The sequence below is a fragment of the Schistocerca americana genome, chromosome 8 (genome assembly GCF_021461395.2).
Source record: "Schistocerca americana isolate TAMUIC-IGC-003095 chromosome 8, iqSchAmer2.1, whole genome shotgun sequence".
NCBI classification, from domain to species: Eukaryota; Metazoa; Arthropoda; class Insecta; order Orthoptera; family Acrididae; genus Schistocerca; species Schistocerca americana.
In genome coordinates, this window is record NC_060126.1 from 59,022,918 (window position 1) to 59,050,842 (window position 27,925).

Genomic DNA, 27,925 nt, shown 5'->3' on the forward strand with positions numbered 1-27,925 from the left:
GGTGTCGTTTTTCTGCAAAACTCTGCAGTCATGCTCTAGATATCACTGTAGATGTAATTGTAGACGCCATACGCAATGCAGCAATCTTAACTATAAATGTAAATGCGGAATGTCAATAAAATGCTCCGAGCAATACGAATGACTGCAAAACGCACAGTGAAGAAGTGCAAGTTGATCGCATTGTGTATTTGCACATTCTATAATATCAGTGTTGAACGCCACGTCAATGACACTTTTGAAGTTGTTCACTGGTTCACCAATATCGTAGCCAGCGTTCTGCCACGCGTAACGAAGCATTGGTCTGTATACTCCCGCAGATAACTCATTGTAAATGACAGAATGCATATTCATGATAAAGAATCTGTCGTGCAATTTCTGCTGCATATTACTGGAACGTAGTTTAATGAAGTCTATTATTCTCTTGGCATATATTTTATATTGCCTGAAGAAATTCACATCCAGAGGTTGTGCATATTTTGTAGTTTTAGGCGGAATGATTTTTAAATCTACATGTTTTCCGCCAGATGCTTCCAGTAGTACTCGTTCACGCTTATGTCCAGACCAGGAGTCACAAAGTACTAATGACTTTCTCGACAAATGTGGATTCAAAACTGACAGAGAGAACGTCTTCAGATGTTGTTTCGTCATCTTCCCACTCACACTTGCATCGACGACGACGTTCGGAGGGCACTGCGTATCTATTGCCCTTGACAAGCGGTGTCCAAACTTTCCACTGGATTCTTGGAAGCAAATATAGAGTTTGTCTGCCAATTGTCCGTGCATTGGTATAGCAACATCTATCGTGTAACTATGTGTTGCACAGTTAACTGATTGCAACATCGCGACAGTGTTTCTCTCCCCTTTCATGGATACTGTTGTGTCACAAGGAAGTTCATAGTGGAACTCACTGTGATCACAGTTCCATACAGAACTAATATCGATGTTTTCTCTCGTGATATGCTCATTGACGTCAGCAACAACGTTTGAGCCCTTTCAATCAGTTCTTCTTCGTCATCCTTATCTTTTCGTGCTTGGTGCATAATGATACGGCGTGATGTTATCCTAAACTCCTTTTTCAAATTAGTAATAAATCCTAGTGAAGCTGTAAAGTTTGTGCACCCGAGATTTCTGGCTACGTCCAATGCCCAATTTTGTAAATGCTAATAATGAACGGCGGAACCGCATTCTCACGCTTCATCGAATTTCGCCATTACACGCTCCTTGACGGTCTCGAACAGCAATGTACGATTTCCTTTGAAAACTGTATTTCCTTCTCTTTCCTTTGCCACGTAATCCAGCATGTTTTTAATATTGCTGTTAGACTTCAGTTTAGGGTATCTTTTCAGAAGCTTATCGTATGTGTCGAAACCTCTTACGTAATAATCATCGTACATGTTCTCCAGTGTGTTGTCATCAAACGGCGTGATGATACTTGCAACTTTAACCTTCTTCTTTGGAGATGGTTGGTATTCACTGTCACTGCTTCCATCGCCTCTTCCCGCACTTGCCGTAGCACTACCGTTTGCAATGAGTTGTTCGTCATTATCATCCCTATCATCATCACTATGTGTTAGTGTTACAACAGTATCTGTTTCTAACTTATGCTCATATTTCCGCACTATAACAGATACCAGATAACATGCGAGTGATTCGTCTTCTACACCAATACCATCTTCACGAAGAAGGGTTCTTCGTAACTTCATCTCATCCAATCGCAATACATTAGCAGGATTGATTACCAATCGCCGAGCCAGCTGACGCTTCAATACACAAATAATGTCACAAAACGCAACTTCAGAGGCACACTGCACCGTCCCTACTGGTCCCGACTGGCGTACGGGCAGGCCAGTGTGCAATGCGGCATGGCATACGCAGAGGCATCTAACGGACGACTGAAGAGTTTTGCAGATGCGGAAGTATCACTAGTGCGATAAGAGACCTTTACATTATTTCTCACACGATTTTGGTGTATTTGTGTTTGTTCGAGCCCAAGTACTTTCTTGGTAAGTCCAATATGCGTTCCGCTTTAGGCGAGGTCAACGAAATAAACTAATTCCTAACCAGACTGACGAGTGTCGTGGAGACGGCGTCAACTGCTCGTAACTCGTCCCGCCGTCCCCAGCATTGCAGGAGGGTCCTGTTTATGTGGCTTTATTTGCACTCACCTCTACTACTACAGGGTTCGATGATTCTTCCCTGTTCGTGGGAAATCACGCGGTTATCGTGTGATGCCCTCCATGTTTTGTGCACGTGGAATTTTCCTACCCTACATCTTTGGACCCTGCAGCCGAGAGGCTAGTCACATCTCGCTGTTGAGCGGCCCGGGCTTGTTATCGGGTTCAGATATTAGCTCGTCTCTTCCAGAGTCAGCGTAAGTGCGCAGCTGCCCCTCGATCAAGAACTTTTTCTTAAACTGTACTAATGGAGTGGTTGGAATATTTCTTACATTCGTGACGCGACCGTACCCCTTAGGGAAAGTTCTGGAAGCTATAAAATTTTTGTGGTCCAACCACATGGGCTAATGACTGTACCATTCCTTTATTTCCAAACACATAGTTACACATTACAGGTGCATTAGTACAGATACATCACAAAATACTCTTCACACTATACATTTTTCCGATTTGATCCATTCACATGAGCACTATAGAATCATAGTTTTCAGTACTTGTGCATCGTAAGGTATCCTTTCTCTTAATATGATCTAATACAAAAATAGAATCACTATTTTCCAGCATGAGTGTACAACAAATACTGAACAATTACATTTCAATCGTGGACATAGTTTAAATTTTTTTATAGTACAAAAGTCGTATCACTGGAATCTTTGATATCATACTAGAGACACACTTTTTTTATATTTAATACACCAGAACACAACAATTTTGGATATAGTTAACATATTTATATGACAAAAAATTCATATTACTGAGATAATTGTTACCATAGTAAACAAGCACTTTTTTACAATGAATGCATCAGAACACAGTATCCTTGGATATAGTTTGCATACTTACTTGATTCGAGATTTAGTTTACTAGGCTCAATAGAGACACCTTTCATAATTTCACGCCAGATAACACTATCTTTTTCAGCCCACAGCTGTGGTGACTCTACCATTGGCATTTCGGCTTCTACTTTTGTGAGAGGTTCGGGCGTCTGGCTTCATTCCCTCCACAACACTCGATCAGGTAGGCGAGTGCGCCAGATCCCTCCAGTGTCATACTCGACTGACTCCTCCTCTTCATCGCAGCGTTCCGATTGGGAAGAATGTGTATACCTCACTGACCACTATTGCATTAGTTACGCACACCTTAGTACAACATCCTCCTCAAAATTTACCAAATTGTCGGCCATACCTCCAACAGCACGTACGTTAGATATATATGCAACAAGTCATAACTAAGAAGCAAAGTAATATCGAACCATGGCAACCCACATGGAGCACTCGCTTATCAACAAACCTCTGAATGTCGTGCATTTTTGGTTGTCGATTTCATTTCGTAGATCTTTTATTATTCATTTGAAGTTTGTGCTACCAGACACTTTTTATTTTATGCTTGATCTAACATAATGTATTGCGTTTCGAACATGTTCTGTTCATCTTCCAGCGTTTATACATACATACATAGAGAAATGTTACTTAAAATAAATAGTCTTAAAGTAGATTAATCTAGAACACTTTGTCCATTGTTTTTTACTGTAGCTGCTGGTGTGGCATTTGGGGGCAAGGAGGCGGGTGGAGGGGGAGGGGCAGTGTACGCCTAGAAATCGAAATCAGTGATGTCTACTCCTGGTTTTCTTCTTTGTTGTTGACTATGTACATCACAGCAATTTCATCATCTTGTTGCTTCCCTTGCATCACTGGTGTAATGGCGGAGCTGTTGACACTACACTATTGCACATTATATTTTGTCACTGACTGCCAACGTAATTAACTGCACAAATTGCCAATTGCCAAATTGGCAAAAAACAATGGACAAAGTGTTCAAGATTAATCTAGTTTAAGACTTTATTTTTTAAGTAACATTTCTCTATGTATGTATGTATGTATAAACGCTGGAAGATGAACAGAACGTATTCGAAGCGTGTTTCATTATGTTAGATCAAGCATAAAATAAAAAGTGACTGGTAGCAGAAACTTGAAATAAGTAATTACACTACACAGTCGCGGTTCACAAACATAGCCATTATGGCTGAAAATAATTATGCTTCTATTTTGTGTCCAGAACCTTAAAGTCATCTAAGTATTCAGTGACTCAGACGTTAGAATTACATTCTCTACTAGTTTTCGCGTAACAGTGTCAGCGTCTTGTTAGTCAAATGGTTTGGCCAAAACTAATTTTATTAGGAAGTCCTGAAATGTCGGGATATAATGGTTACCGGGTTGTGTTTGTGGTAGCACCCCTATGGTGTCAATATTCCTTCTTCCAAACACGAATTCTGATGCTGGAACCAATTCCAATGGATGCTTCGTATTTCATACAGTTCTCTATCAGCCTCCATCCCAGGGCAAGTACAACACTGTATCACCCACTCACAAGTTCTCTCCATCCCCTGATGTCCGCATACAGGGGATACACGCATCTGAGTTAATATAGCCCATTTGTCCCACACACTCATTGCGCTCTCTGCGCTTAGCGGCAGTGTGTCAGCCTTCTCGTCCCGGGCTGACATCTGTTTTCTCAGCAGTTGCTGCTACCACTTCGCCAGCCGTCTCTGCGCATGTCTCATAGGTCGCGGCCATGACCTGCTTATCGCAACAATCAATCGTGTCCTCGGCTGGCTCATTCATGCTGTGTTTGGGCCCTGTACCTGTATCGCGTACACTTCTAATACGTGACGACTTATCGGCCGCTCGCATTTGTTTGCCTTCCTTGTAAAGTATTCAGTAATCGTATTCTTTTACTTTTAATTATAACTAAATCAACTTGGTAGACGAATAAGAGATGCTCCCTAACCACACAAATGGCTTGGTGGCCACGATAATCTTAAACTTTCTACCAAAAATATATGTTCAGCAATATTCCACAGCCAACACTATTGCTAAGAGTCCAAGTTCAAGCACACTGCTGTTCTTTCTACTTTGTTAAGAGTCCTCAAAAAGAATGTGACTGGCATGGCTTTCCCCATATGCCTTGGATTTAGTATGTGCCAATAGCGTGATTGTTCGCATCTGTAGTAATCAAAAATTCCTTAGTGAAATCTGGATACTGTAATGAGGGAGGAGCGATCAGTTTTTTCTTCAGCTGATGGAAGGTTTCCTCTACTGATATACCCCTTTCATATGGAACCCCCTTCTCAGCAAGTCATATAGTAGTTCTGCAATTTTACTGAAATTACTCACAAATTGCCGAGAGTATCCTATTAAAACCAGAAACGATTTTAACTGTGTGTTAGCCCTTGGATGTAGGTATTTCTCTATAGCTTTCACCTTCGAAGTGTTGGGTTTTTAAATCAAAACGGCCAGTATGTGTCCCAGAAATGTAACTTCCTTTTGTAAAAACTTGCACTTGTTGCAACTTCAAGTTCCCTGAGTGCAGCGTACAGAACACTTCTTCTAGGCATGAACTGCGCTCATTTAGCGAGGCACCCAATACAGCAATATAGCCCATATAGATGAAGGCTTCGTTACTCTGTATACCAGTTAGCACAGGGCTCATTAAATGCTGGAAAGTGGATGGAGCAGTTTTCAAACCCATTACCAATTTATTATATTCACAGTGAAACAGTGGTGTGCTGAAATCTGTGGTTTTGCTGCCCTTCTCATCAATTATAACTTTAGCAAGTTCCAGTGTAGAGAACGGCTTCCCCAGACTGTCTAAGATGTCATCAATCTGGGCAAATGTTACACAACACTTAACGACATTTCGTTTAGTTTATGGTAGTCTGCTACTACACATTTTTGCCTACCTCTGGCATCCTTTGGAAGCATGAGGAGGGTAAAATTCCAGGAGCTGGTACATGGGGAAATTATATCATGATCCAGCAACCCTCTACCTCAGCTTATAACACTTTTTGTTGCTCCTGTGCGATTCTGTACAGTATGTGCTTTATTATTGTGCCTCCTACTTCCAGCACCAGCGGAACTTCATGCTTTACCACTGTGGTAAGGATGAGCACACCCTGGTAAATGAAACATCATTGTATGCAAAGCATATTTCCTCAATAGCTGCTTTTCCCTTCTCGATTGTTATGTTTTGCCCTCATATTATTTTAATATATTCTGGTGAGACTTTGTTGTTTTTGTTTCCTCGATAAGGGCATGGGTGTATTTAACTATTAGGAGGTCAGATTCTCCATAGAAGTATCTTCAGTGTAGCGAACTTGACATCCTGGTTGCTAATATACTGCTCATCTCTCTCTCTTGCTTCTGGTACATACACCCCTGATCAAGTTTTCTCTTTGGAATCTACATTTCACTCCTTAAAGTGCGCACGAGTCGTAACTTTGAAATTTGTTCTCCTCATGGGCCATCCACTACTCCCGCCCTCTACCACTATCGGGTGTTACTGTGGAAGGCAGTCTCCATCACTCCAGTTTGTCGGCTCCACTCAGCTGTTTTCCCCCCTTCCGGCTATCTGTTCTGGGCATAGCTATATCAGCCCGTGACGTCACTGGCTCATCTCGAGAGTTATTGGTGCAGTGTGAATACGATTATGTAACTGTCTGAGCTAGCCATTAGTACTGAGTCCTTGGGCTGCTATTAGTCCAGTCAGATAGTAGATATATCTTGCAAAAGGTGGGGTAGAAGATTTTATTTTTTTAACTCGCTCATTTTGTTGGAAAGGTTACAAAACCAAGTTTTTCCAACAAAATTTCTCTTGGAAAACTTTCTGGAGTCAAAAAAATTCGAAAATTTCGGACTTTCTTCAGTTTTTTCAAAATATCTCAGTTTCATTTGCTCCTATCGCTTTAACGTCTATTTTCTTTTTTAAAGAGCACAAAATTCTCTAAAAATTTGATTCTTACCATTTTTTTTCTACTCCGAATATCTGAGGCACTACAGCGCCTCAAAAAATACCAATTTTTTAAATTTTGAGCATAGTGGCAAGATACCTTATTTTTGAACACAATTTTTTCAGTTTCTGTCCGAGTAGTATAAATACCTTATACATCATGTTATATGTTGGAATTTACCACCTCACTTTCAGGTATTCAATTTCTCTGTATGCAACATGAGGATTGCTGGGCACCCAACTATTGTGAGTCTTACATCACTACCTGAAGTTCACTCTATGGGCCACCTCGGCCCTGGTGTTTGTAAAACTATAAATATAAAAATACATCATTAAGAGACATAGACAGACAAACACACACACACACACACACACACACACACACACACACACACACACACAAAATAAATTGTCTCAGGAAACTGAACTATTATTAGCTGCAATAGGCAACCTAATTAGGTAGGTAATTATTCTTGTGTATAAAAGCCGCACAGTTGACATTAAAAATAAGTAGCCTTATTACAATTAAAATGCATTGTCAGTTACTAAAAAATGTTGACAGTTCTGAGTGTGTAATACTTGTAATATCGCACTTTAGCGCACTTGAGACAGATATGAGCATCACTTCCAACGTTTTGATGGGCCAGGTTCCTCAGTGTCACCAGAAATACCTTGAGTTACGGACTCAGGGTCCGTACATAGAGTTGATCCCAGATTGACCTCTTCTTTAAACAGCGATTCAGCCTCAGCATGTTCGTTGATTTCTTCAGCGGTTTCCTCAACATCCTCCATAACATCTTCATATAAAAATTTTGGCACGTTTTCACAGTTGACCCCAATACATTTCTCGCAAATTAGAGAACATTTCAAACCCGCTTTCCTGCAGGAGCACGCTCGGCCACAGTTTAGCTTGCATGAGCATGAAACAATGTGAAGAAGTGCTTCAGGTGCTGGATCTTGGCTCATTATAACGGGTATTGGACAGTGGTCACTGTGATTCCAGCCCCATTTCTCAGGAGGTTTCTAGTTTCCCATCCAACTTTGGACTTGTTGGTAAGTCCGCAACGAATGATGTTGTGCAGCATCTTGTGTAGGTGGCAACCGTGCAAGATTCAGTTTGCTTTTTGTGTCAGACTTGGCGAATAGCTGGTACCGCAAATGGTCTAGTGTGTGGGAACTGCTGACACCTCCACTATACAATGCGATAGTAACCTGTTCTCCTGATGTTATTATTTCTTCACGGGTAGCATGTGGTTTATTGAACGTGCAAAGCGCTGAGGTTAGGTGTTCATTTTTCGCAACAATATTGCAGCACTTAATTTTTCCGTGACCAAAAAAAGCGGAAGTTGTATCACATCCGCTAAAGGCGTGAGTGAACAGAATATATTCACTGTCAAACTTGTAAGATGCAGTGGAAAACCACTTGTCTTCTGTATTTCCTCTCCCTGGCTTTAAGAAAAATAAGTTTTCAATGCCTTGCCCCAAACCGGTCATGAGCACAAGCAGGTCAACATCTTGCCTACAATGACAACATTTCCAAAATCTTTGGTTCTTGAAATGGCAGATGTTACAATCATAACGTCAGCATCTTCTTGTGCCTGGTGCACTTCAATGCTACACTCCAAAAATTCCTTTTTAAGAAGTGTGATAAAACGCATCTTGTTTCGTTCGTTGTACAAGAACTTGTCCTGAGGGACTTCGTTCACCATCACTGAATCAACCACAACGTCAACCGAAGAATGTTTTTTGCACCTACGAATCCTCTCAGCACTCTTTGTGCTACATTTGTCTCCCTCACATGGATATCCATCAAATACGATAGCAAATTGAGATCCCTAATGACTTTGCAGGTAAGAAACATAGCTTTGGGCTATTGACTTGAAGCAAAAATTTCGAGTCCGTCACTTTGTGGATAAGGTACCCTCCATCAATGAGAAAAAATTTACTCGGTCCACCTGACTTCACATCTTCCACTGGAACGAAGGCATTGTAGAATTAAGATTTTGTTCATTTTCGCATGCCTTTTTCTGAGAATAGGGACATTGCGTAAGGAGCAAGTTCATATTTCAGAAAGGATTTTAACTCTTCTTCACTTTGTTTCATTAAACAAATCCTTTGGAAAAGAGTTAAAGGATCAACAAGAGTAATTTTAGTGCTCCCAGATTTTACAGAATTGAACGCAGAAAGGAGAGTCACAACTTTATCTTTTCTACGGAACTTTGCATCGTGGAAATTGTCACCAACTATTCTTTTCATGCCTTTTTCCCCTCTTCGTGACACATATGACAGTTAACATCCTCCGTTCCGACAACGCCACTGCTGATAGACATTATAAAATTACTTTCAGGGAAGGGAGGGTGCACTGAAAACCAATCACGCAGCTTACGCAAGTCTATGTCATCTCGTTCGATGCGACAACTTCTTGCATCTACATGCTGTTCTGATGTTACTGCGCTCACTTCGCAATACGACTCAATTTCTTCACAAATGTTCTGCAGGTGAATCATACCCAATGTCCATCTGGTTAATACACTATCCGTAATTCCTCGGCCAGAAGTAAGTCCTCCAGAACTTTTCATGATTCTCATCAATGTTTGTTCTATGGTCATGTCAGATGGAACCCCTGACCAATATTTTTCTGATCGCCGGATTGTAAAATGTCCTTTCGTTGTGAACTTCTCATATTCTGATAAATCCATTTTTTCCTCAAGTCTCAACATATCCTGTAAGTAGAGGTGGCCAATTTTAGCGTACATAAAATGTCCAGCTGAATGGAAGTAGGGAAGCATTTTTTGCACTCTTTCAAGATGAAGTTCCCAATTGCCTGATCGATCCGCTTCAATAAATTGTTTCATGAGAGTGACCATCTTGTAGTACTGAACCCATAATTTTGCTGTGGGTCCCTTACTTTCAATCGTTTTCAGGGTAGTTACAAATTTTTTTATGACTTGTTCTCTGAGAACACTGGTATCCTGGCCAACTGACAGTTCTGACCCACCACAAGGAGAAGACAAGTCATTCAATGTCCCACGTTCATCTTCTGTTAGCTCAATGAGATCCCACACTTGACAGGCCAAAGCAAGGTGACACAATAAATGCGCTCGCACGGCCCAGGAATATGCATGTCCTGACAAAATCTTTTCAACGCTGTTTTCAGCGAATTTTACACCAAATAAATCCTTTAATCCACTTCCACCCATGATCATACCAATACATCCCAAGAACGACATAAGGAAATGGAAACCTCCAAGTCGGACCTCCACATTATGTAATTCAGGAAGGTCAATCTCCACAATATCCCTTGCCTTCCAATACAGACCCTGATCAAATGTGATAAAGCATGTAGTCTGATTATGTCTTTTACATGCATCTATAGCTATCATCAGAGCAGTATGTATGGTGTCATAATAGGTTGGTGATGAATTAAGAAAGGGAAGACACTTTATTTTAGGACGTTCATATTCTTTGCCTGCCGTCAAGCGTTCCATGTAACCATTCCATCCTGAAACATCTGCATTCTGACACCATTTATAATATAACCACGTAATTTCCGCTGTTGAGATGACGATCTCACCTTTTACAGGAGCAATTATGTCCAAATCTTCAATTTTTATAGCCTTCAGCCCTCCAACTTGTGTTCTGTGGAATGTCTGTATGTCATTTTTTCCGGCTTCACTAACAAGTTGAGCTGCGGGACGATGATTCAACTTTTTAATATTTTTCTGAGGAAGCAAGGCATCATGAGGAGTAACACACATTATACCTCCCATTGCATGGAAAGTACCAGTTCCATCTAGGGTCTTTACGTTGAAATCTGCATTATCAAATACAAATTGGCAAAATGCGTCACATCGTTGTCTTTCGTTGTCAAGCTGAAGGATTGAAGACACTTCCAATAGGGCAGCTTCCGTATAAGATGCTGCAAATCCAAGGGAAGACAAAACCTGGATGAGATGTTTTGAGCCAAACTTCCGGTACAAGTATGCACTAATAGCAGCCAAAAGTGATGAAATAAATGAACGTGGCCTCGCAGCACTTATGAGTGCATGAGCAAGAGAAACACACATTTTCCCCCATTTTCTGGGAGACCGCTTGTGTTTCAAAATTATAGTTTCAAAGAGCAATCTAACAGACCGCTTGTGTTTCAAAATTATAGTTTAAAAGAGCAATCTAACAGATTCTTGTATGACGGACTCTACATCACATAAAAAATTATCAGAGGGAAGGTACTGTTTTACATCGTACACTACTGATCTTATATCGTCTAATATGATATTTGCAGCTGCTTTGAGGATTCGTAGTCTTTCTTGCTGAGGATCTGAATTTCTTTTGGTGTACCAATTTTCACTGAGTAGTTGGTGCCCAACATTCTTGAAACATACGACTGCTGGCTTTGAAGCTGTTTCAGCTATCACCACATCGTCACCATATTTCTGGAAAAGGTGAGCCTTGACAGTTCGAATATCAGGACGAGGTGATGTGAGTATTTTCTCTAACAGATCGTCCATATGAAAACTGACATTCTTCCGTATTGGTTTCCAGGTAGGCAAATGTAGCCACCATGCCTTCATCTACGTGTGTTGCAGGTCGGTAACCTCGTTTCTATCCAGTAGTAGAAACACGGTGAAAGAACTTTCTGTAGCAAAATCTGTGGTACCACCCATCTGCAGCAACCAAATCATTTACATTTTGAATCCGCTCTATCGCTTGTTGACCAAATTCATCACCACCTCGTTTAGCCTGTTCTAATACTGTCGATTGCACTTCCAATTTCATTACTTTGTAAACAAAATTTCGTTTGGCATATGGCAATCTTAGCTGCTTGGTTAAAAAGTCATCAGAATTCCCTTTTGCACATAAGAAGCATTTCTCTTTGAAATTGAACTGACCTTTTCCCTGCGACCGACGTAGCGCGCCTGTTGGTTCCTGAGGATGTCGAAGGCTAGCTGCTATCATTCTCTCATTAATGTACTTCTTGTAGCATGCTTCATGCACCATCACTTCATTGAGCGTTTTCAAAAAACGGGTGTGAGCAGACACCCTGCGTTTAGCACTACAATCGATAAGTGTGCTCAGTCCTTTCTTTTTCACTTTGCGTCCACCAATCACCACAGTTTTTTCGCAAATGAAACACAAATTCATGTCAGACATACTCATTTTCAGCACCACAACATATACGGAATGGAAGCGACTCCGAACTGTAGGACCCTTATTGTTGTGTACTAATAGCTGTCAGCGTGCTGTGAACAATCACCAGAGATAATTGCCTTCCGCCCGCCAAATAATAAATACGCTTTTGTCCGCTAATGAACAATTCCTACATACTTTTCCTTATAATTGATCATTAACGTCAGTCAACTGTAGAAAATGTACGGCAGGTGCATGCAATCGTATTACATATTGTAACACAAATAAACTTCACGCAATCCGACGTGAATGTGTTCGTAGTTACTGAATATGACGCTGTTTGTCCTAGCCCTGCAGCAGAGTGAGATGGTAAATTCCAATTAATAAAATGAGGAGTAATATGTTTATACTACACAAATAGAAACTGAAATAACAGTGTTCAGAAATTAGGTAATTTGCCACTTCGCTTGAAATTTGAAAAATTGGTATTTTTTGAGGCGCTGTAGCGCCTTAGATGCTGGGAGTAGAAAAAAATGGTAAGAATCAAATTTGTAGAGAATTTTGTGCTCTCTAAAAAAGAAACTAGACGTCAAAGTGACAGGAGCAAATGATACTGAGATATTTTGAAAAAACTGAAAAAAGTCCGAAATTTTCGAAGTTTTTTAACTGCAGAAAGTTTTCCCAAGCGAAATTTTGTTGGCAAAACTTGGTTTTCTAACCTTTCCAACAATATGAACGAGTTAAAAAAATAAAATCTTCTACCCCACCTTTTGCAAGGTGCAGGCTTTTTTTCTGACAGTTTGACTGAACTTTTTGCCTCTGAGTCTGTTTGCCCTTCGAATGATGAAACGGTAGAACCACAGCCTCCTGTACTCAGAGTACGGCCATACTTCATCATTAAAGCATCGTTAGTTGGTCAGTCTTCCATTCTTTATTTTTTCTTCTGTTTGCACGCTGGATGATATACGTAGCTTCTTGTACTTCCTGTAATTTAATCCGTTCTCCCCTTATCCACAATTCTCTGCGTTCGCAATTCAGAATGACTTCGCTATAGTCAAGGACCCCTCTGCCCAGCACGCCGTCAAACGGCAAGTTAATGATAGCATACACATCTTGGAATTTAGCAACCCCGTCGGTGCCGGCTCTTAGATCGAGCCATATTAACACCTGTTTGGCTGTCCGCATCTCCTCATTAGCTATGATTTTGATCGTCACAGCTTTTCTGATATTCCATTTCCATAATTCAATTTAGATAAGCGCTACTATCAATTAATAAACTCGCCCTGAATCATTTTACATATCTACTGCGCAACAATACGTAGTATTTGTTCCACTACTGCCGGCAGTCCTGACGTGGCGTACTGGGACTGTGTCATTATGCCCGTCCATCGTTTCCGGTGCTTTTCTTTCGTGTTTCTTGACCCATCTACATTCCTGGCGCTCTCGGGCATAGTGGTTGGGCCAGTGACACATGAGGCAAGTGACGGGTTTCGCCTTAGTGCATGGACGAGTGTGCTCTGTTAAACTGCATTACGTGCGCCTTATGGGTGAGGGACAATGCGACAGTGAGCCATTTTCCCCAAATTCTCGAACATCAGCTTCCTTGATACATTCAGGCCTGCGTCGGATTACTTTGATACTCCCTACTTCCGTTTGGAGTCTCATGCTAAGTGACCTCCGTTACAACAATTAAAGCATCTGGAATACGTCTTTGTCAGGCCACAGTCACCGCCCTGTATTTCACTGTGCCAGACATAATCGCACATTCCTGGATCCTGGCTAAATCAGTTGCCTCTGACATCGTTCATTTCCCACACTGAGCTCGTACCACTGCCTTGATACATTCACTGTACTATCCCTGAATAAACACAGCTCTTCCTAACTTGCCAATTAATGCGTTACTACCGAAAATTTCTCAATATGGTTTCTCTAACTGATACTACGTAGTGTCCAGGTGGGAGCCTCACTAAACCACAATCTCTTCCCTTCCTTGAAGACTTCTGAATATAGTACATGCATAATAATCAAGAGTCCGCTTGTTCTCATGGTTCTCATGCTTCCACGGCTGCCCAAGTTTCAGGATGACGTCTACTTAACAACTTACTTTGGTCAGAGCCTGTTATTTGATCAATGATATACTTAAAAAGATTTTTTTAGCCTTAGGTTCCACTGAACAGTAAGCGTAATTGCGGATGTCCAAAAATTCCAAAAACTGTTCCCAGTCTCCATCGAATTTTCGTTCGACTGGTTTAAGAGCCTGCCTGTACGCTCTATCTCCGTCAGAGGTTGGCGCAATGTGTGCATTGGTGTCGGCACCACGAGTACTGACCTTACTGATTTTGCAGGTCATTAGAGGTGAGGTGTTGGTGTGCTGCGCTGCCCCCTTATGTGGTGAGCTCGGTGCTCACGGCAGCTGCGGTGCACTGCGTAGCCCTCTGGTGTAGCGATCCTCCTGTTCACGGCTGCTGGTGCGTAGCGTGGTGCCCTCTGGTGCGGTGAGCCTCGTGGCTGCGGTGCAGTACGACGCCCTCTATTCGCACCTCAAAATCGTCAGCCCGTGGATCCAGACTTAGATCACGGGTAAATTTTAGTGATATCCCATCCCCCGCTATGTATTTCTGTACTGCAAATCATCTATCACATCATCCAAGAAAGTATAGCCCACACCTGGGACCACTTTTGCATGGCCCCTGTCACGTCCGAAGAGGGACTGAAAGGGTCTGCTGTAAACGCAACAGAAGAGCTTACTTCGTGTGGTTGAATCGCTGACGTTAACTGGATTGGTTGGAATATTCCTTACACTCCGCAAAAATTATTTACACTTATATATATGTGTGTGCGTGTGCATCCATAGTTCGTCTAAATAAACTACCGACAGCTTCAATTTTGATGAATCATTTGTCATAAAAGATCTAAGCTGTAATTCCAGTTGTGTGTGGCAGAGGTGAAGTTTTTACAAGGACAGTATTTATTTGTATTGCTCATAGCACCGTAGAAATTGCTGTCTAATAAAACATTTACCTACACAGCAACGAAATATTTTTTGTGTTCATTTGACTTATTTCGCTTTGAGACAACTACTTGAATCCTGTTCCATCTGACAAGGTGTCCATCCTTCTGTAAAATTCGCATTCCACTTACTCGTGTATCTCTTGCTTGTAATCATTAACTTGCACGTCCCTGCGCCTTTTGTGTCGACACTGTCTCTGCTGTCCCGTTTTCACTGTCAGTAAAATTAATGATGTTCCCAGCGACTTGTCGCAGCTTCCCACGAAGATATTTTCCAAGATTATTTTTTGCGAAAGCACAGCGAGGAAATAATACTCACTACTTTGAACTGGAAAATGACGATTCTCCGTCATCTGGTCGAATTAATTTCCGCAATGGGGTGTTTCAAAATGAATACACGGGTTTTATATCTTTGTAGAACATATTACATTCACTTTACAAGTATAAATAATACACCAAATGAAAGAGAAACACAAACAGTTTTCATTAGAATTATTCAGTGTGAACAACAATCACACATCTAGTCGACAGGCAAGTTGTTCCGAAACCTTTATCAATGCGTCAGGAGTAACTGTTGCGATAACACTTGAAAGGTCTCTGTTGGATTCCTTTCATGTTAATTTTTTAAAAGTGTTGTCATTTACGGCATACATTCCACTTCTAAATTTACTGTGGTGTTTCTGACTATCTGGGAGGAGACTGAGCAGTGGAACGTGTTACTTTTACACGTAATCAAGAACGATGTGTCGCACTACTACACTTTAAAACAGTTTATATGTATTTCATGTCACACAGTCTCATATGGAACCTACATCCGCTTTCTTTTATATACTGTATATGATAAGATACTGTCATCCCCCTTCCCTTCTGTGTGAAAGGATGAATGAGCAGATGTATTTCTAGTTGCATGCTTGATGGTAGCAGACAAGCCTGTCTGCTAGAGAACAGTAGAACCAACGTCGGCACAGATAACTACGCTTTCTAAAAGCAAAGAGGTTTCTATTCTTAGTATGGTCCTGTCCGTCCCTTGTCATTTTGGTATAGGAAGCTGCCTCTCTGGTCACATCCGTTTGTATTTGTGAAGCACCCTCGGTAGGGGCCCAGGCAGTCTGTCTGCGGCGAGCGTCTGAGGTGGTAAGATCTCCGGCTAAGCGCGTCTCTGCTAAGTCCATAGGACAATGGATTTCTTAAGTTCAGCCTAACTGAAAATGTAATCACCTTTATTTCAGGTTTAGATCTAAAATATCTAATGTTATCTTAAATTGCAACTCAGTGTAATTCGAGTGGGAAGTTCAGAATATAATCCAGTAGATGCTTTGTCACTACTTTGTGAATAAAGTGGAACCACGTGTGGATGATCCTTAACTCTAACTAAGATCATCAATCTTAAATGCGAATGTGCGTTAGATTATAACATCTCGTCTTGACAATATTTTTCAATATAGCAACTTTTATTTATGTTCAACTCACGTGGGGTGTACTTTGTGAGACCAGTACCACATGCTTATACAATTGTTTTTCCCATCAGGTTAATAGTAAGACGATAGTAACCAGTTCGAGGATTTTCTTTTGTAATTTGTGTTTCGATGTAATTTATTTTAATTATCAAAATTATTGTGGAGTTACTCTCTTTGTGTAAAGCAAGTTGACCACGTGAAGCATGTGGTGTAATAATCAAAGTAGCCCTCAGCTATTCTTTTTGAGAAGATTTCGCAGAGAGTTAGTATGAATTAAATATACCAGTGTGTGGTAATTTCATGATGGACAGGATTGCGCTACGAACGTAACTTCTTTGGGTGAAAATTGAATCGGTTGGTTGTGGTTAATTTCCTCTTGCATATGTTTCAACGTTCTTTGTGTGTTATTTTATGAATGCAGTGTTGTATGCAGTCTCCCAATCTTGGCTCCATATTTGATGTGTTCCATAAGATTATAAACATTTTCACAATCCTAAATAAGGCACCAGTTTAGTTAAGAATCAAGTTTAATATGCTGAAATTTTAACGGAACAATGATCAATGTTAAAATAAATGTCCAAATATAAACTGATTTATTTCTTTTTATTTAAATTGTCTTTATATATATATATATATATATATATATATATATATATATATATATATATATATATATAAAAAATCACCGGTTATCCTAAGATGACTACTAAAAGATTGTAATTAATGTTAGTCTGGTTGGGAATTTGGTAAGCTAGACTGAATACCTGGTAAACAGTTGCTCAGTAATGCAAGGTTAACTTCCCCACATAGCTCACAGCTTTTAACCCGCTTTTGTTGTCTTGAATGGCAGCACCGCTTTCAGAACAAATTAATGCATCAACATTACACACTGTTTCTAATGCCGTTTAGATCAGCTGCTATCGCAGGCACGTACACATAATCGCGTCAGATCGTGTGTGAACGTGGAGGTCAAGCATAAAATGCTGTGTCAAACGGCCCCTTGCCCCCAAGCCACCGGTCGGATACAACGTCGTTTAACCAGTCGCGTACTGAGTTACGCCAGTGAGGCGGCGCACCATCTTGCTCCCAAATAAAGATGTGTTGTTCAGCTTCTTCCCTTTGAGACACGGGCCATAGCTGTAGCACATCAAGATAACAAACATCAATTAGAGTTGATTCACCTACAAAGAAAGTCCCAGAAACTTTCCGCGGGGTGCTAAGCATGAAAGACTTGGACTCCTTCTACACGTCTTTCAGTCACTCTTTATCATTCCATACTCTCCCCATTGCGCATAGCTATACAAACAAAACTGTTTGAGTTGCTCTTTCATTTGGTGTATTACTTACAATTGTAAGTTGAACGTGATAAATGATACAACGCCTTAAAACCGGGATGTTCATTTTGAAACACCCTATATTAGTCGACCACAATAATATTCCACCTGGGAGTGTGGACGCCTTGGCCGACTCATCATGAGTTTTATCGTGCTATTTCAGGCGAACACGCTGAAAAAGTTGATAGTATGATTGACACTGTCAGTAAACAGTGAACCAGTGACAGTGACAGGTCAATATACAGAACTTTACAGTGAAGAAAGTGAGGAAAGATGAATACATGACGAAAATGGCTCAAATGGCTCTGACCACTATGGGACTTAGCATCTGAGGTCATCGATCCTTTAGACGTAGCGCTACTTAAACCTGCCTAACCTATGGACATCACACACATCCATGCCCGAGGCAGAATTCGAAACTGCGACCGTAGCGGCAGCGCGGTTCCGTACTGAAGCGTCTAGAACCGCTCGGCCACTACGGGCGGCAAAACGTGACAAACTGTGAAAGAAAACAGGCACTCTAAAAACATGATACATCAGAAAAACCACATGATGTGGTAAAAACCTATAAAATAAAATCCCACTAATGATTCTGTAACTGCAGTGAAACATGTTTGGTATAAAAAAGAAAATTGTCTTTTGCTAATGGCGGACCCCACCCAAAAACATACGTCTTGCATCCCGTAATGGACCTTTTGGCTCTTGACTTCCTTTGTTGTAACGTAGTTCATATCTTTTTATTAATTGTTTTCATTTCTGTGAGGCATCTATGCGTCATCTCGAATGTTGTCACTATTCTCACATTACTTTCGACGTTCAGATAGTGTTACCACATGCCTCACAAGCTATAACCAGTGTACAGTTTGATAGTTTCCAAGATTAGAGAAGGAGAAGAGACACTTCAATGACCGGGCGGAAAGATTTGAACACGGACCTCCCGCTTTCCAGTCCAACACCGCGACCATAAAGTCATGACGCCGTGCTGCCTGCAATTCGCTCCATGTTGCACTCCTTGAGCTTGGACCGTTCATTTTTTTTTTTTTTTTTTTTTTTTGCTTCCTCTTTCACCATTCAAAACAATTTTTCCAGTTTTCATGCTTTATCTGTGTTCAGTTTTGTGACGGGTTATCCACTGGGCCACTTTACCACTAAATCTGAGGGGGATGCAATGGGGTGTTTCCCTTGTTAGAGACACGATGGACTCATTCTACTTCATTACTGTTCCAAATCACATACTAAATGAGGCAAACCTCGAAAGGATATCGATGGAATGTCTTATTCCATCTTCCATATTCACTAGGCATCGCCCTTTTCGATTACCGTTCGTTACAGTTCACGCGACATGGCCTTGTCGAACCACACTACTCGTCGTTAACAATCTCGAAAACTAGTTCCATGACCCGATTACCTCAAAAGAACTTGATAGTTATATAAATACAGAGGAATCCGTTTGTTACTCGAGAAGTAGGAAAAGGCAGTACCTGTCTAATGGAACTACTTTCAGTAAATTATCTTACAGTATTCTTTTAAAATAAGTGTGTGTTGTCCTTACAGCAAACAGTGAGAGATAGTTCAGGTGCCCAAATAACTTTAGAAGTAATAAAGGTACAGAGTATGATTTGAAAGAGGATCTCTGTTACGTTGCTACAGAATGACAATTATTGAACTATATGAAATAAAGTCGTCTTAGCTGCTGAAGGGTTTGTGTTTGGACGTTCAAACTGCCGCGGGGCATGATGGGAGTTAGTGTACTTTGGATATGGTTTGGTTTATCAACGCCCACTTTCATTTGGACGGGTTCGTCAATAAGCAAAATTGCTGTATTTGGGGTTCTGAGAATCCACATTTCGCGATAGACAAGTCTCTTCACACTCAACGGGTGACTGTGTGGTATGCAATGCCCAATCACGGAGAAATTGGTGCAACATTCCCTGATGGCACGGTAACTACCCAACAGTACGTGAAAGTTTTGGATGATTTCGTCCCGATGATCCAAAGTGACTCTGATTTCGACAAGATGATGTTCATGCAAGGTGGATCTCAACCCCATCGAAATTGGAGAGTATTTGATTTTCTGGAGGAGCACTCTGCGGACACCATTCTGGCTCTGGAGTACCCAGAACGTGACCATTAGGACACTCCAACCCCAGTTCCCGATACCAGTAATATCGTACTACTTTTCTGCGAAGTTCCAGACATATTTTTGTGACAATATTCACATTTGGTTTTATTAATGTATAGGTACGCCGATGTATCGATATATTACAGTGATATGGTTCTTTTGTGTATTCATTTCTGTGAGACTGTCGCAATCTGTGACTTACTTGTAACCGTTCTGGCGCGAATGCGCACAGAGCAGTCTTTGTTTCACTTTGCAGAAGTTAAGTTGTTATTTCGCTTTGTAAGAGAACAGTCAAGTCTTGTGTTTGGTTAAAGTGGAAATTAAATATATGAAGATTGGTACAAAACTGTTTTCTTGATGATGTGACTATTAAAAAGAAGTATATGTGAATTTCAAGAAGTTTAATAAAAATGTGGATCGTGAACACTAAGTCAAAAATTATTTCTACCATACCATTGTTCTGATCTGGGATTGTTTGATCATTAAGAATTTCCTGAAAAACGCATTTCTTAGGTCTTCAAATATTGCTAAAATACAGATCTGGACCTTCTAGCAGTCAAAGTGGAATCACCCTAGAATCAAATCCGACGGAATCTACGTGGGAATCCATTCAAGATAAGTGCCAAAATTAATGACTTTTTTACAGTGACTTCATTATTTCCATTCTGACGATACAATCCACAGTCAATAACTTTGTTGTTGCCCGATAAAGCCAACATATGCTGCGTGAGCAACATTATTAGTCTGATTTCTAACATACTTTGCAAGTGGTGGTATTGTTAGAGTGTACAGCAATAATCCCAAAACCATTACTGAGCTGAAAACAGCCATTCAAGAGGTCATCGATGTTGGCGCACTTCAGCGGGTCATGCAGAATTTCGGTATTCGTCTGCGCCACATTATCACCAATGATGGCAGGCATATCGAACATTTCTTAACCTAAATCGGGATATACACTCCTGGAAATTGAAATAAGAACACCGTGAATTCATTGTCCCAGGAAGGGGAAACTTTATTGACACATTCCTGGGGTCAGATACATCACATGATCACACTGACAGAACCACAGGCACATAGACACAGGCAACAGAGCATGCACAATGTCGGCACTAGTACAGTGTATATCCACCTTTCGCAGCAATGCAGGCTGCTATTCTCCCATGGAGACGATCGTAGAGATGCTGGATGTAGTCCTGTGGAACGGCTTGCCATGCCATTTCCACCTGGCGCCTCAGTTGGACCAGCGTTCGTGCTGGACGTGCAGACCGCGTGAGACGACGCTTCATCCAGTCCCAAACATGCTCAATGGGGGACAGATCCGGAGATCTTGCTGGCCAGGGTAGTTGACTTACACCTTCTAGAGCACGTTGGGTGGCACGGGATACATGCGGACGTGCATTGTCCTGTTGGAACAGCTAGTTCCCTTGCCGGTCTAGGAATGGTAGAACGATGGGTTCGATGACGGTTTGGATGTACCGTGCACTATTCAGTGTCCCCTCGACGATCACCAGTGGTGTACGGCCAGTGTAGGAGATCGCTCCCCACACCATGATGCCGGGTGTTGGCCCTGTGTGCCTCGGTCGTATGCAGTCCTGATTGTGGCGCTCACCTGCACGGCGCCAAACACGCATACGACCATCATTGGCACCAAGGCAGAAGCGACTCTCATCGCTGAAGACGACACGTCTCCATTCGTCCCTCCATTCACGCCTGTCGCGACACCACTGGAGGCGGGCTGCACGATGTTGGGGCGTGAGCGGAAGACGGCCTAACGGTGTGCGGGACCGTAGCCCAGCTTCATGGAGACCGTTGCGAATGGTCCTCGCCGATACCCCAGGAGCAACAGTGTCCCTAATTTGCTGGGAAGTGGCGGTGCGGTCCCCTACGGCACTGCGTAGGATCCTACGGTCTTGGCGTGCATCCGTGCGTCGCTGCGGTCCGGTCCCAGGTCGACGGGCACGTGCACCTTCCGCCGACCACTGGCGACAACATCGATGTACTGTGGAGACCTCACGCCCCACGTGTTGAGCAATTCGGCGGTACGTCCACCCGGCCTCCCGCATGCCCACTATACGCCCTCGCTCAAAGTCCGTCAACTGCACATACGGTTCACGTCCACGCTGTCGCGGCATGCTACCAGTGTTAAAGACTGCGATGGAGCTCCGTATGCCACGGCAAACTGGCTGACACTGACGGCGGCGGTGCACAAATGCTGCGCAGCTAGCGCCATTCGACGGCCAACACCGCGGTTGCTGGTGTGTCCGCTGTGCCGTGCGTGTGATCATTGCTTGTACAGCCCTCTCGCAGTGTCCGGAGCAAGTATGGTGGGTCTGACACACCAGTGTCAATGTGTTCTTTTTTCCATTTCCAGGAGTGTATATAGTGGTTTTCATGTTGAATAAAGTGTGTGCACGCTATAGTTTGTAACTAATATACGTTTTTCCTCTTTCTTTTTTCAGATAGTAATTAGCACCATGTAGGACCGTATGTTAATACATGTTATGTCTCTTTTTCTGCACCTGTCATTATATGAACAGTAAAATGAAATACAATGTGAAATAAATAGAGCAGTTCCACTTTTCATTCCACAGCAAATGCCTTTTCATTCACTCGCTTCTGGTGGTGTTCGTAAGACAGCTAGAAATAGAAAGAAGCGAAAGATATTAAGTAATGTTTCGAAGCAACGATGGTGATTGTGTATCCTACATCATCGGCTTTACAGACGAAAAAGCCGTAGGAGGTCTTTACGAAGGGGAACATATTTCAGCGCCTGCACAAGCAAGAAGCATCAGCGTCCCTCCTGATCCTCCTCGGCCGAGTCTATTGCTTTCTTTTTTCTTCTGCAGTTTTCTTTTTCTGGCGAAAGTTCCCCGGTCGCCTTTCATTTGGCAGCAGAGAGTGGAGAGTCAGCAGTCGGTCTGGCGCCCGGAACGGGAAACCGGGAAGAAAGGAAAAGAGCCAAAGCGGTCCCGCGTGCGTCGTGGAGGTGCAGTGCGGGTGGTGTGGCGCCTGCAAGGGGCTGCTGGTAGTCAGATCGAACGACAGAGAGAGAGAGAGAGAGAGAGAGAGAGAGAGAGAGGGCGGTGGGGAAGAAAGGAGACACGCGGAAGGTGTTGTGTAGGAGGGTTGGCCAAGACGGGGTGCGAAATGGAAACTGAAGGAAGCGGCGGTAGGAGACGGACGGAAGAATGCTCGCGCCGGCCGTGGGCACACTGTAGTACGATAAACGGTCGCCGCTGGCGCCAGCGTCGCCTGTCGTAGCGGCAAGGGAGCGAGGGTTTACAGGGGGTGTAGTGTTTTCGTTTCCTTGCGCGAGTTATGTGTCGCGCATAAAGAGGAATGTAGTATACGCTCCGCCGACGCAAAGTGCTGCCCTGAGGCGGAGGACTTGCCCACCAATCCGTCCGTGTGTGAGAGGTCGTCGAAGGTTCCCCAGGGGGAGGGTGGTGCCTTTCACTTGAAATAAATACTTTATTCTACAGTATATCGTACCACTTGGTCCACGTCGTCGTTGTCGTCTCCAGTACAAGTACTGGTTTGATTCAGACTTCCACGCAACAACTGGAGGGATGAACGATGGCGGGCGAGTTTAAATTTGTTCTTTGTCACGACCATAGAATTTGTTAATAATTTTAATTGCTTGTCATATCAGAAAATGGCGGTAATTTTAACTACGTGGTAGGTCATAGACAGAAGCGGACACAGGCTTTCAGGTGCACGCAACAGACAGTGACAAAGCGGATAAGATAATCAGACGGGTGGCAACAAAATGCTGTTTGCTTCTCAGCGATTGGCCAGTCACGCTAGCGAGGATTGTTCTCGACGGTTTGCCAATGTGACGAGGGTCGAGGTCAAAGCCTCAGTGGTAACCTTCCGACGTCCATAATGCCGGAGTTTCTAGTTCCTAGAGGAATTTAGAATGACTGTCAAACACTTACATGTCGAGGAAAGTTTCCAAGGGAATACTCCCGACATATACTGCAGATGGCAGTGTGCTCCCACAGTCAATCTAGAATGGAATAAAAGTTCAGAGAGGGTAGATAAAAGAGACAAAATAGAAACAGGGAGTAACAAAAAAATGGTTCAAATGGCTCTGAGCACTATGGGACATAACATCTGAGCTGATCAGTCAACTAGAACTTAGAACTACTTGAACCTAACTAACCTAAGAAAACAACACACATCCATGCCCAAGGCAGGATTCTGACTTGCGACCGTAGCGGTCACGCGGTTCCAGACTGAAGCGCCTAGAACCCCTCGGCCACTGCGGCCGGCACTGGAAGACATTTTGACATTGAATCGTACGACGAAAAAGGGATACGCTCTGTCAATAATGAGCAAGGACAACTATAGATTTAGACTATCTATACATCAATAGCACTTTCGGCTATCGCCGCCGGCCGAAGTGGCCGTGCGGTTAAAGGCGCTGCAGTCTGGAACCGCAAGACCGCTACGGTCGCAGGTTCAAATCCTGCCTCGGGCATGGATGTTTGTGATGTCCTTAGGTTAGTTAGGTTTAACTAGTTCTAAGTTCTAGGGGACTAATGACCTCAGCAGTTGAGTCCCATAGTGCTCAGAGCCATTTGAACCATTTTCGGCTATCGCCCATCGCTATTTTAGCCAAGACCAATTGTTGGTACTGTTTGAGCCGAGTCTGTTCTTACTTGCAGCTGAATTTAATGTACGTGCTACCGTTTATTGTTTCTGTGCTGTGTGCTCTCGAAATAATTATGAACAAGTTGGTGACATGAAAGAAGAGGAAAATCTATTTTCAATCAGCCGTTAGTGTTATGGTAAGTTAAAAAATATGTACACAGGTTCGAATCCTGCCTCGGGCATGGATGTTTGTGATGTCCTTAGGTTAGTTAGGTTTAACTAGTTCTAAGTTCTAGGGGACTAATGACCTCAGCAGTTGAGTCCCATAGTGCTCAGAGCCATTTGAACCATTTTTTTGTGAAGAGTGATATATCTTATGCTTATAGCCACTGCAGTGCATCTCGGTTGGATGTGGTAGCTTGACATTATCTGTCTACAAATGATTATTTATTGCTTAACGTCGTTTTAATAACAGTGAGGTCATGATTAGGGTAAATGAAATGTTTTGTAAATGTGGTGTACGGTACGTATTTACATTTTTCAGTGCTTCAGATGTTGAGAGTAACTTATGTTGAAACTTATGCTCGTCTTTCACACGTTTTAAGAATGACAGTAGCTGAAGGTTAACGTACGTCTGCACAACTTTCAATAAATACAGCGAAACAGAGTGTTTGGAACTTGCTGTTAAGGTCACCACGAGTCGTATAGAGTGACTAAAGGAGTGTTCTCCCTTTATCTCATATATTCGTAAAATTTGTCTGGTTACTCTGATAACTGAGAGCAGGCCGTACAGTACTCATCTATTACTTACGAGACAAATACAGCTCATTCGCCCGCATTCGGCGTCTTTTTAATAGCAAAAGCCGCAATCCAGCACTATCTCCAAAGACAGAGGCGTCGTGTTATGCATTCACCATAACATGTCAAAATATAACCTACCTAACACATAGAGCAGGTCCTAACCTGACCGAACTAACTTGACACCAGCAAAACCTGACGAAGGAGGTCGGACGCAATGTGACGACGTTGTCGTGGGTTGTTATATAACGACTTCTGACGACGGCGTCTGACGACCGTTATCGCTGAAACTGTGAACACACTTTAAGTAGTAGCGTTTCCAAGATCTGTGTGGCTGGCGATCACCTGGAAATCGCTGTACTGAACCCATATCCCTCCACACTGCCTCCAAATAATGTCATTGGCACAGATTGACACAGCGACTGTTGGCATCGTGTGGTCTACCTGGCCCGAGATGCAGAATGGGAGAAATGGCGTATGTTCCTTTATTCCATTACCTGCCTTCGTAGCCGATCCGTAACCTATGCCCCTGCAGTGGTGCTTCACTCGGGGGTAACTGGTTGGATTCATGAAATGGATATACCTTCACCGCCAGGGTTTCTCTGGTGACTGAAAGAGAGTATATAGCCCAGACTTTCTGACCACCACAATTTGTGTCAGTTTCCCAAATTAAATTATAAATCTACAAATCTACCCAAAATATCTTAAATAACAAACCTACCCGTATTAGTCTATGGAGTATCAAATGAAATGACCCTACGGCATTATTGGCTGGTAGTCCCCATCTGAGATTGTTCAGGTGCCTAGATCAATTCTTTCTGTTTGACGCCCTTCATAGATTTCTGCGTCTCTGACATGAATGAGAAAATCTCCGATGTGGCCCAGAATCGAACATGGGACCCTCTGATACAGAGACAGCAGTGCAAATCACTTTTTTCCCTCAAAATATACTTCGTTTGGTATCTTATCACACTATATTCTCCAATCTTCAACGTCATTTTTTTCCTTTCCTCGCGTATTCCTTTTCGTTATTCAGTCTAAGGGGACCTGATCGTCCTGGTCAGCATTTTTACTAGTATTTTGAAATATAATAACACAAAAACATTTACCCCCCAGAGGATCCACAACTCTTTTGTGGATACGTGCGTAGCAAGCACGGGACCCTGAGCTAATGTGGCCTTCCTTCCTTTCCGGGCTGCATACCTTCCCTTTCCGCATCCTTCCCCATCCCCCATCTTCGCCCCCCCCCCCTCACCTCTGACTCTTTCCTTCCCTTTCTCCCCCTCTGGGAGTATGGTTTGTGCCTACGTCCGGAGACGGAGGCTTGAAAATGTACCGCATTCTTCGCCTTCCTTGCTTATATGTCTTCATCCTTCCTTTGTCCTTCTCTTTTCCTTACCTCTTCTCTTTACCCTTTTCTCCGCTGCGGCGTTTGAGACCTCTCTTTTTTCCTTTCCCTTTCTCTTTCTTCCTCCCTGTGCGTGTCTGAAGGCCGACCCACGCACTTCCATTCGTAGCCGGTGACGGGGTAACGCGTGATTCCCCGCCACGGGTAGACAGGTAGGACACGTACGTACCCCCTGGTAACGGCCAGGCCCAGGGAGGGGTGATTACCCTAGCTGATAACTTCCGAAAGTGTCGATTGGTCCCTCCGTCCGTTTGTCGGGAGGTGTGACCTGAGGTGTGAACAATCACCTAAGGTGGGAGTGCCCTCAGAGAGGGCCCCCACAAGGGAGGAGCGCGCCATCGGAGACGCTGGTAATCATGGGGGATTCTTCCACAATGGTTTCCTCACCTTCCACTATGTCTGCTCACAAGCGTAAGTTCACTGAGTCTCAGCCACAATCAGTTCTTCCATCGTTGCCACAGTTCCTTGTTGTTTCTCAGTCTGATGAAGGTCACGACTTCTCCACGGTCAACCCTTTCATTATTCAGAAAGGTGTCGACGCAATTGCAGGTCCTGTAAAGTCTTGTTCCAGATTACGGAATGGCACCCTGTTGTTAAAAACAGTCAGTGCCCTCCAGGCACAAAAATTGCTGCGTACCTCACTACTACGCACCTTCCCTGTCTGGGTGGAACCGCACCGTACTTTAAATTCCTCGCGCGGAGTCGTTTATACACGCTCCCTCGATGGATTGTCTGACGAAGAAATTCAGCACTACCTGCCTGACCAGGGCGTAACAGCTGTTCATAGGGTTATGAAAAGGGTTGACACGAACATCATTCCAACCCGCACTGTCTTCTTGACATTTGACAAAGTTCAACTCCCATCGACAATCAAAGCAGGCTATGAGATAATTTCCGTTCGCCCTTACGTCCCAAACCCTACGCGTTGCTATCGGTGTCAGCGGTTCAATCACACCAGCCAGTCCTGTTCCAATCTGGCCAAATGTGTTACATGTGGCAAGGATGCCCATGAGGGTGCTTGTCCACCTCCATCCCCTCGCTGCATCAACTGTATGGGTGACCACGCTGCTTCCTCTCGCGATTGCCCCGTTTTTAAGGACGGAAAGCTCATCCAG